An 11,300-nucleotide genomic window follows, 5' to 3' on the forward strand; every position below is an offset into this window, starting at 1 on the left:
GGAAGATCAACAACTGACGGAAATTATACTGAAAATCCTATTTTTCCAGAAGACGGAGAGAGCCAAAAGGAGGAGCCGAGGAGGGCCTCCATGGGCCCCCCTCATAGGGCGGCGCGGGCCCTGGCTTGGCCGCGCCGCCTTGTGGGGAGGGGGCCCACAGCCCCCTCTGGCCTCCTCTCCTTCGCGTACTTCTTCGTCCCGGAAACCTAAGCTCCAGAGGATAGTCGCGAAGAGTCACAGCCGCCTCTGCGGGGCGGAAAACACCAGAGAGAAAAGAGCTCTCCGGCAGGCTGAAATCCGCCGGGAAATTCCCTCCCGGAGGGGGAAATCGACGCCATCGTCACCGTCATCAAGCTGGACATCATATTCATCGTCATCATCGCCATCTCCACCGCTGCACCTCGTCACCGCTGTAACAATTAGGGTTGGATCTTGATTATTTGATAGGGGAAACTCTCCCGATATTGATTTCTACTTGTTATTGATGCTATTGAGTGAAACCATTGAACCAAGGTTTATGTTCAGATTGTTATTCATCATCATATCACCTCTGATCATGATCCATATGATGTCTCGTGAGTAGTTCGTTTAGTTCTTGAGGACATGGGTGAAGTCTAAATGTTAGTAGTGAAGTATGTTGGTTAGTATTCAATGTTATGATATTTAAGTTGTGGTGTTATTCTTCTAGTGGTGTGATGTCTACGGGTGCTTCTATTCTTATAGACAGTGTTGGGCATCCAAGAGCAGAGGTTTGTAGAACAGCAGCAAGTTTCCCTTAAGTGGATCACCCAAGGTTTATCGAACTCAGGGAGGAAGAGGTCAAAGATATCCCTCTCAAGCAACCCTGCAATCACGATACAAGGAGTCTCTTGTGTCCCCAACACACCTAATACACTTGTCGGATGTATAGGTGCACTAGTTCGGCGAAGAGATAGTGAAATACAAGTAGTATGGATGTATATGAGTGGTAATAGCAATCTGAATAAAATATGGCAGCGAGTAAACATGCAACAGAACAGTAAATAAACGGAGATTCGATGTTTGGGAACAAGGCCTAGGGATCATACTTTCACTAGTGAACACTCTCAACATTGATCGCATAATAAATAACTCTTTCTCTTATGTGCTACATACACTCTTTTGTTGGATGATGAACACATTGCGTAGGATTACACGAACCCTCAATGCCGGAGTTAACAAGCTCCGCAATTCAATGTTCATATTTAAATAACCTTAGAGCATAATAGATCATTGCAAAATAAACCAAGAACTAACATAGTGCACACACTGTCCACATTACACTATGAAGGAGGAATAGATCACATCAATGCTATCATAATGATAATTAACTCCACAATCTACAAGAGATCATGATCATAGCCTACGACAAGAACCACACGGTGCACACACTAGTCACCTTTACACCATGCAGGAGGAATAGACTACTTTAATAACATCACATGAGTAGCACACAACTAGTAGCGATACAAAGCTCATCATATGGATCTCAATCATGTAAAGCAACTCATGAGATCATTGTATTGAAGTACATAGGAGAGAGATTAACCACATAGCTACCGGTACAGCCCCGAGCCTCGATGGAGAACTACTCCCTCCTCATGGGAGACAGCAGCATTGATGAAGATGGTGGTGGTGTCGATGGAGAAGCCTTCCGGGGGCACTTCCCCGTCCCGGCGGCGTGCCGGAACGGAGACTCCTGTCCCCGGATCTTGGCTTCGCGATGGCGGCGGCTCTGGAAGGTTTCTCGTACCGTGGTTTTTCCGTCTCGAGGTTTTAGGTCTGGGACCTTTATATAGGCGAAGAGGCGGCGTCAGAAGGTCGAAGGGGCGACGACACCATAAGGCGGCGCGGGGGCCTGGGCCGCGCCGGCCTATCATCTGGGGCCTGTGTGGCCCCCCTCTGGCGACTCTCGGGTGTTCTGGATGCTTCCGGGAAAAATAGGAACCTGGGCGTTGATTTCGTCCGATTCCGAGAATATTTCGTTACTAGGATTTCTGAAACCAAAAACAGCAGAAAACAGGAACCGGCCCTTCGGCATCTCGTCAATAGGTTAGTTCCGTAAAATGCACGAATATGACATAAAGTGTGCATATAACATGTAGAAATCATCAATAATGTGGCATGGAACATAAGAAATTATCGATACGTCGGAGACGTATCAGCATCCCCAAGCTTAGTTCTCGCTCGTCCCGAGCAGGTAAACGATAACAAAGATAATTTCTGGAGTGACATGCCATCATAACCTTGATCATGCTATTGTAAGCATATGTAATGAATGCAGCGATCAAAACAATGGTAATGACATGAGTAAACAAATGAATCATAAAGCAAAGACTTTTCATGAATAGTACTTAAAGACAAGCATCAATAAGTCTTGCATAAGAGTTAACTCATAAAGCAATAAATCAAAGTAAAGGTATTGAAGCAACACAAAGGAAGATTAAGTTTCAGCGGTTGCTTTCAACTTATAACATGTATATCTCATGGATATTGTCAACATAGAGTAATATAACAAGTGCAATATGCAAGTATGTAGGAATCAATGCACAGTTCACACAAGTGTTTGCTTCTTAAGGTGGAGAGAAATAGGTGAACCGACTCAACATAAAAGTAAAAAGAATGGTCCTTCAAAGAGGAAAGCATCGATTGCTATATTTGTGCTAGAGCTTTTATTTTGAAAATATGAAACAATTTTGTCAACGGTAGTAATAAAACATATGAGTTATGTAAATTATATCTTACAAGTTGCAAGCCTCATGCATAGTATACTAATAGTGCCCGCACCTTGTCCTAATTAGCTTGGACTGCCGGATCATTGCAATACACATGTTTTAACCAAGTGTCACAATGGGGTACCTCCATGCCGCCTGTACAAAGGTCTAAGGAGAAAGCTCGCATTTTGGATTTCTCGCTTTTGATTATTCTCAACTTAGACATCCATACCGGGACAACATGGACAACGGATAATGGACTCCTCTTTAATGCATAAGCATGTGGCAACAGTTAATGTTCTCATATGAGATTGAGGATATATGTCCAAAACTGAAACTTCCACCATGATTCATGGCTTTAGTTAGCGGCCCAATGTTCTTCTCTAACAATATGCATGCTCTAACCATTAAAGTGGTAGATCTCTCTTACTTCAGACAAGACGGACATGCATAGCAACTCACATGATATTCAACAAAGAGTTGATGGCGTCCCCAGGAACATGGTTATCGCACAACAAGCAACTTAATAAGAGATAAAGTGCATAAGTACATATTCAATACCACAATAGTTTTTAGGATATTCGTCCCATGAGCTATATATTGCAAAGGTGAAGAATGGAAATTTAAAGGTAGCACTCAAGCAATTTACTTTGGAATGGCGGAGAAATACCATGTAGTAGGTAGGTATGGTGGACACAAATGGCATAGTGGTTGGCTCAAGGATTTTGGATGCATGAGAAGTATTCCCTCTCGATACAAGGCTTAGGCTAGCAAGGTTATTTGAAACAAACACAAGGATGAACCGGTGCAGCAAAACTCACATAAAAGACATATTGTAAACATTATAAGACTCTACACCGTCTTCCTTGTTGTTCAAACTCTTTACTAGAAATTATCTAGACCTTAGAGAGACCAATTATGCAAACCAAATTTTAGCAAGCTCTATGTATTTCTTCATTAATGGGTGCAAAGTATATGATGCAAGAGCTTAAACATGAGCACAACAATTGCCAAGTATCAAATTATCCAAGACATTTTAGAGTTACTACATGTAGCATTTCCCAATTCCAACCATATAACAATTTAACGAAGCAGTTTCATCCTTCGCCATGAACACTAAAAGATAAAGCGAAGAACACATGTGTTAATATGAACCAGCGGAGCGTGTCTCTCTCCCACACAAGCATGTATTTATTCAGAGAATGAAAATAACAAAACAAAAATAAAAGCACACAGACGCTCCAAGTAAAGTACATAAGATGTGACCGAATAAAAATATAGTTTCAAGAGAAGGAACCTGATAATTTGTCGATGAAGAAGGGGATGCCTTGGGCATCCCCAAGCTTAGATGCTTGAGTCTTCTTATAATATCCAGGGATGAACCATGGGGGCATCCCCAAGCTTAGACTCTTCACTCTTCTTGATCATAGTATATCATCCTCCTGTCTTGACCCTTGAAAACTTCCTCCACACCAAACTCGAAACAACTCATTAGAGGGTTAGTGCACAATAAAAATTAACATGTTCAGAGGTGACACAATCATTCTTAACACTTCTGGACATTGCATAAAGCTACTGGACATTAATGGAACAAAGAAATTCATCCACCATAGCAAAAGAGGCAATGCGAAATAAAAGGCAGAATCTGTCAAAACAGAACAGTCCGTAAAGATGGATTTTATTGAGGCACCAGACTTGCTCAAATGAAAATTCCCAAATTGAATGAAAGTTGCGTACATATCTGAGGATCACTCACGTAAATTGGCATAATTTTCTGAGTTACCTACAGAGAATTAGACCCAGATTCGTGACAGCAAAGAAATCTGTTTCTGCGCAGTAATCCAAATCTAGTATGAACCTTTCTATCAAAGACTTTACTTGGCACAACAATGCAATAAAATAAGATAAGAAGAGGTTGCTACAGTAGTAACAACTTCCAAGACACAAATATAAAATAGAGGTACTGTAGCAAAATAAACACATGGGTTATCTCCCAAGAAGTTCTTTCTTTATAGCCATTAAGATGGGCTCAAGCAGTTTTAATGATGCACTCGCAAGAAATAGTATTTGAAGCAAAAGAGAGCATCAAGAGGCAAATTCAAAACACATTTAAGTCTAACATGCTTCCTATGCATAGGAGTTTTGTAAATAAACAAGTTCATGAAGAGCAAAGTGACAAGCGTAGGAAGATAAAACAAGTGTAGCTTCAAAAATTTCAGCACATAGAGAGGTGTTTTAGTAACATGAAAATTTCCACAACCATATTTTTCTCTCTCATAATAACTTTCAGTAGCAACATGAGCAAACTCAACAATATAACTATCACATAAAGCATTCTTATCATGAGTCTCATGCATAAAATTATTACTCTCCACATAGGCATAATTAATTTTATTAGTTGTAATGGGAGCAAATTCAACAAAGTAGCTATCATTATTATTCTCATCATCAAATATAGGAGGCATATTGTAATCATAATCAAATTTATCCTCCATAACAGGAGGTACTAAAAGACCACTGTCATTATAATTATCATAAATAGGAGGCAAAGTATCATCAAAGTAAATTTTTTCCTCAATGCTTGGGGGACTAAAAAGATCATGCTCATCAAAACCAGCTTCCCCAAGCTTAGAATTTCCCATATCATTAGCAACAATGGTGTTCAAAGCGTTCATACTAATATTACTACCATCATGCAAATAAGATTCCATAGGTTTTTTAATTTTCGCATCAAACCATCCATGTCTTAAATCAGGAAATAGAATAAGAAGCTCATTGTCGTCCATTATGCCAAACTAGTGTAAACAAGAAACAAAAAGATGCAATTGCAGGATCTAATGGAAATAGCTTCGAGTACTTACAACGGCGAAAATAGCTTAGTAGCCGAGATCCGGAGTGTGAGTACCTTTTACCTTTCCTCCCCGGCAACGGCGCCGTAAAATAGCTTGATGTCTACGGGTGCTTCTATTCTTGTAGACAATGTTGGGCCTCCAAGAGCGAGAGGTTTGTAGAACAGCAGCAAGTTTCCCTTAAGTGGATCACCCAAGGTTTATCGAACTCAGGGAGGAAGAGGTCAAAGATATCCCTCTCAAGCAACCCTGCAATCACGATACAAGGAGTCTCTTGTGTCCCCAACACACCTAATACACTTGTCAGATGTATAGGTGCACTAGTTCGGCGAAGAGATAGTGAAATACAAGTAGTATGGATGTATATGAGTGGTAATAGCAATCTGAATAAAATATGGCAGCGAGTAAACATGCAACAGAACAGTAAATAAATGGAGATTCGATGTTTGGAAACAAGGCCTAGGGATCATACTTTCACTAGTGGACACTCTCAACATTGATCGCATAATAAATAACTCTTTCTCTTATGTGCTACATACACTCTTTTGTTGGATGATGAACACATTGCGTAGGATTACACGAACCCTCAATGCCGGAGTTAACAAGCTCCGCAATTCAATGTTCATATTTAAATAACCTTAGAGCATAATAGATCATTGCAAAATAAACCAAGAACTAACATAGTGCACACACTGTCCACATTACACTATGAAGGAGGAATAGATCACATCAATGCTATCATAATGATAATTAACTCCACAATCTACAAGAGATCATGATCATAGCCTACGACAAGAACCACACGGTGCACACACTAGTCACCTTTACACCATGCAGGAGGAATAGACTACTTTAATAACATCACATGAGTAGCACACAACTAGTAGCGATACAAAGCTCATCATATGGATCTCAATCATGTAAAGCAGCTCATGAGATCATTGTATTGAAGTACATAGGAGAGAGATTAACCACATAGCTACCGATACAGCCCCGAGCCTCGATGGAGAACTACTCCCTCCTCATGGGAGACAACAGCGTTGATGAAGATGGCAGTGGTGTCGATGGAGAAGCCTTCCGGGGGCACTTCCCCGTCCCGGCGGCGTGCCGGAACGAGACTCCTGTCCCCGGATCTTGGCTTCGCGATGGCGGCGGCTCGGAAGGTTTCTCGTACCGTGGTTTTTCCGTCTCGAGGTTTTAGGTCCGGGACCTTTATATAGGCGAAGAGGCGGCGTCGGAAGGTCGAAGGGGCGACGACACCATAAGGCGGCGCGGCCGGGGCCCGGGCCGCGCCGGCCTATCATCCGGGGCCTGTGTGCCCCCCTCTGGCGACTCTCGGGTGTTCTGGATGCTTCCGGGAAAAATAGGAACCTGGGCGTTGATTTCGTCCGATTCCGAGAATATTTCGTTACTAGGATTTCTGAAACCAAAAACAGCAGAAAACAGGAACTGGCCCTTCGGCATCTCGTCAATAGGTTAGTTCCGGAAAATGCACGAATATGACATAAAGTGTGCATATAACATGTAGAAATCATCAATAATGTGGCATGGAACATAAGAAATTATCGATACGTCGGAGACGTATCATGGTGTCATGTGAACGTCGACTACATGATACTTCACCATTTATGGGCCTAGGGGAATACATCTTGTATTCGTTTGCTAATTGCGGGGTTGCCGGAGTGACAGAAACCTAAACCCCCGTTGGTATATCGATGCAGGAGGGATAGCAGGATCTCAGAGTTTAAGGCTATGGTTAGATTTATCTTAATTACTTTCTTGTATTTGCGGATGCTTGCAAGGGGTATAATCACAAGTATGTATTAGTCCTAGGAAGGGCGGTGCATTAGCATAAGTTCACCCACACAACACTTATCAAAACAATGAAGATTAATCAGCTATATGAAGCGAAAGCACTAGACTAAATTCCCGTGTGTCCTCAAGAACGTTTGGTCATTATAAGTAAACAAACCGGCTTGTCCTTTGTGCTAAATAGGATTGGGCCACTCACTGCAATTATTTCTCTCGCACTTTACTTACTTGTACTTTATTCATCTGCTATATCAAAACCCCCTGAATACTTGTCTGTGAGCATTTACAGTGAATCCTTCATCGAAACTGCTTGTCAACACCTTCTGCTCCTCGTTGGGTTCGACACTCTTATTTATCGAAAGTACTACGATACACCCCCTATACTTGTGGGTCATCAAGACTATTTTCTCGGCGCCGTTGCGGGGAGTGAAGCGCTATTGGTAAGTGCAATTGGTAAGGGAAACTTTTACTGTACGTGCTATTTTTATTTCTGCCTGCTGCTATAATTCATTATGGAGAGGTCTTCTCTTGAATTCCTCTTTGGAAAATCTACTACTACTGCAAAGGTAGTGGATGAGGCTCCAGGTGAGAAAGAGGTTCCATACAAAATACCTATGAAAATTATTGAACGTGTTGTGGATAACCGCTATGAAGGGGATGGAACTGTACATCCTGGAGATCATTTACTGTTTCTACATGAATTATGCGGGTTATTCAAATGTGCAAGTATCGCTATAGATGAAGTTAGGAAGAAACTATTCTCTATATCGCTGTCTAGTAAAGCAGCGCATTGGTATAAATTGCTGAAGAATAGGGATTCTCTTGATTGGGAGGACATTGTGCCTTTATTTTATTCTAAATTCTATCCTCCAAGCGAAATTCAAAAAGATCGGAACCGCATATATAATTTCTGGCCTCATGATGGAGAGAGTATTGCCCAAGCATGGGGGAGATTGAAGTCTTTAATGCTCAAATGCCCATTCATGAGCTTCCTGGTAATATTATTATTGATAATTTCTATGCAAGACTGTCTTTTCAAGATAAGACTTTGCTTGGATACTTCTTGTTCGGATCATTTACACGCAATAAAGAAGAGTTTAAAAGGGACCTTCTTGATCGGATCCAGGAGAATACTGAAGGATGGGAGAACGACAAAGATAGAGAGTCAGGTATAAACTATGATTATAAATGCATTGAAGTTTTTATGGATACTGATAAATTTCGTAATATGAGTGCTACTTATGGTCTTGATTCTCAAGTCGTTGCAAATTTTTATAAAGCTTTTGCCTCTCACTTTGAATTGCCTAAGAAGAATTTTGATAAGTATCATGAACCTTATAAAGATAAAATTGATCCATCTATAAATAAATGTGCTATAATTGAAACTGTTGATCATATTCTTCCTGAAGCTTATATTGAAAAAACTCCTTTCCTCGCTAAAATGAAGGAGTACTCGTTATAACTAGCGCGGTTAATAAAAGTGCAAAGAAACCTATACAACCTCGAAGAACAAATAAAGGTTGAACCCGCTATTGCAATAGTTAAAGATCTTGTGACTGAAAATGTAGAAGATGGTCATATTATTTTCTGTGAAGATGCTTCTAATATTGTTTCGCATCCTAATAAGTCTAGGGAAGCCAGTGTTCCTATGCTCTCTGTTAGAATTGGTGATCATTGTTATTATGGTTTATGTGACATGGGTGCAAGTGTTAGCGCCATTCCTTATGAGCTTTATACGGAGATCATGCATGAAATCGGCTCTTGTGAACTTGAAGATATTGATGTGGTTATTCGGCTAGCTAATAGAGAAACTATCTCTCCTATTGGTATTGTTCGAGATGTGGAAGTTCTATGTGGTAAAATTAAATATCCTGCTGACTTTTTGGTACTTTGTTCTGCTGCAAGTAAGTCTTGTCCTATTATTTTTGGTAGACCTTTTCTAAATACTTGTGGAGCTGTTATAGATTGCAAGAAGGAAAAATTTTTGACTAAATTTGCCGGTGAATCTTATGAGTTTAATTTCTCTAAATTTGCCAAAACTCCTTATAAAGCTGATTTGCCTAATAATGATTTTAGAGTTGAACAGTGTGCGTCTATTGCTCTTGCTCCTAATAATCCTTTGCAGCAACATTTGGAGGATAGTGAGAGTGAAGTCTTTAGGGAAGAAAGAAATGAGCTTGATGAAATTTTCCTTCGTCAACCTATTCTTAAACATGACTTGCCGGTTGAAGATTTAGGTACAACACCACCACCAAAGGAAGATCCTGTTTTTTATTTAAAACCGTTGCCTGATAATCTTAAGTATGCTCATATTGATGATAGGAAAATATATCCTGTTATTATTAGTTCTAAGCTTTCAGATTTTGAGGAAGAAAGGTTATTGGAAATATTGAAGAAACACCGAGGAGCTATTGGCTACACTCTTGATGACTTGAAGGGGATTTCTCCCTCTATTTGCCAACATGCTATCAACATGGAATATGATGCAAAGCCTGTTGTTGAACATCAGCGTCGTCTAATTTCTAAGATGAAGGATGTGGTAAGGAATGAGGTATTAAAACTTCTTGAAGCTGGTATTATATATCCCTGCTGATAGTAGATGGGTTAGTCCTGTGCATTGTGTTCCTAAGAAAGGAGGAATGACTGTTGTGCCTAATGATAATGATGAGCTCATCCCTCAAAGAGTAGTTGTAGGGTATAGAATGTGCATTGATTATCGAAAAGTTAATAAGGTTACTAAGAAAGATCATTACCCTTTACCTTTTATTGATCAAATGTTAGAAAGGTTGTCTAAAAATACTCATTTTTGCTTTCTTGATGGTTATTCTGGGTTTTCACAAATTGCTGTTAAAACTAAAGATCAAGAGAAAACTACATTCACTTATCCCTGTGGAACTTATGCTTATAGACGTATGCCTTTTGGTTTATGTAATGCTCCTGCTACTTTTCAAAGATGCATGTCTGCTATTTTTCATGGCTTTTGTGAGAATATTGTGGAGGTATTCATGGATGATTTTTCTGTCTATGGAAATTCTTTTGATAATTGCTTGTGAAACCTTGATAAAGTATTGCAGAGATGTGAAGAAACTAACCTTGTTCTTAATTGGGAGAAATGCCACTTTATGGTTAATGAACGAATTGTATTGGGACATAAAATTTCCGAGAGAGGTATTGAAGTTGATAGAGCTAAAGTTGAAGCAATTGAGAAGATGCCCTATCCTAGGGATGTTAAAGGTATCCATAGTGTTCTTGGTCATGCTGGGTTTTATAGGAGATTTATTAAAGATTTCTCCAAGATTTCAAAGCCTCTTACTAATCTTCTTCAAAAAGATGTACCTTTTGTTTTTGATGATGATTGTAAGGAAGCTTTTGAAACTCTAAAGAAAGCCTTAACAACTGCTCTTGTAGTTGAACCTCCTGATTGGAATTTACCTTTTGAGATTATGTGTGATGCTAGTGATTTTGCTGTAGGCGTTGTTCTTGGACAGCGAGTAGATAAAAAATTGAATGTTATTCATTATGCTAGCAAAACTCTTGATGCTGCTCAAAGAAATTATGCTACAACTGAAAAAGAATTATTAGCTGTAGTCTTTGCTTGTGACAAGTTTAGATCCTATAATGTTGATTCAAAAGTTACAATCCATACTGATCATGCTGCAATTAGATACCTTATGGCAAAGAAAGATGCTAAGCCAAGGCTTATTAGATGTGTGCTTCTCTTGCAAGAATTTGATTTACATATTATAGATAGGAAAGGTACTGATAATCCTGTTGCTGATAATTTGTCTAGATTGGAAAATATTACTTATGATCCTGTTCATGTTAATGATAGTTTTCCAAATGAACAATTGGCTGTAATAAAGGTGAGCTCGCGAGATAGTCCTTGGTACGCTGATTATGCTAACTT

The sequence above is a fragment of the Lolium rigidum genome, chromosome 5 (genome assembly GCF_022539505.1).
Source record: "Lolium rigidum isolate FL_2022 chromosome 5, APGP_CSIRO_Lrig_0.1, whole genome shotgun sequence".
Taxonomy (NCBI): Eukaryota; Viridiplantae; Streptophyta; class Magnoliopsida; order Poales; family Poaceae; genus Lolium; species Lolium rigidum.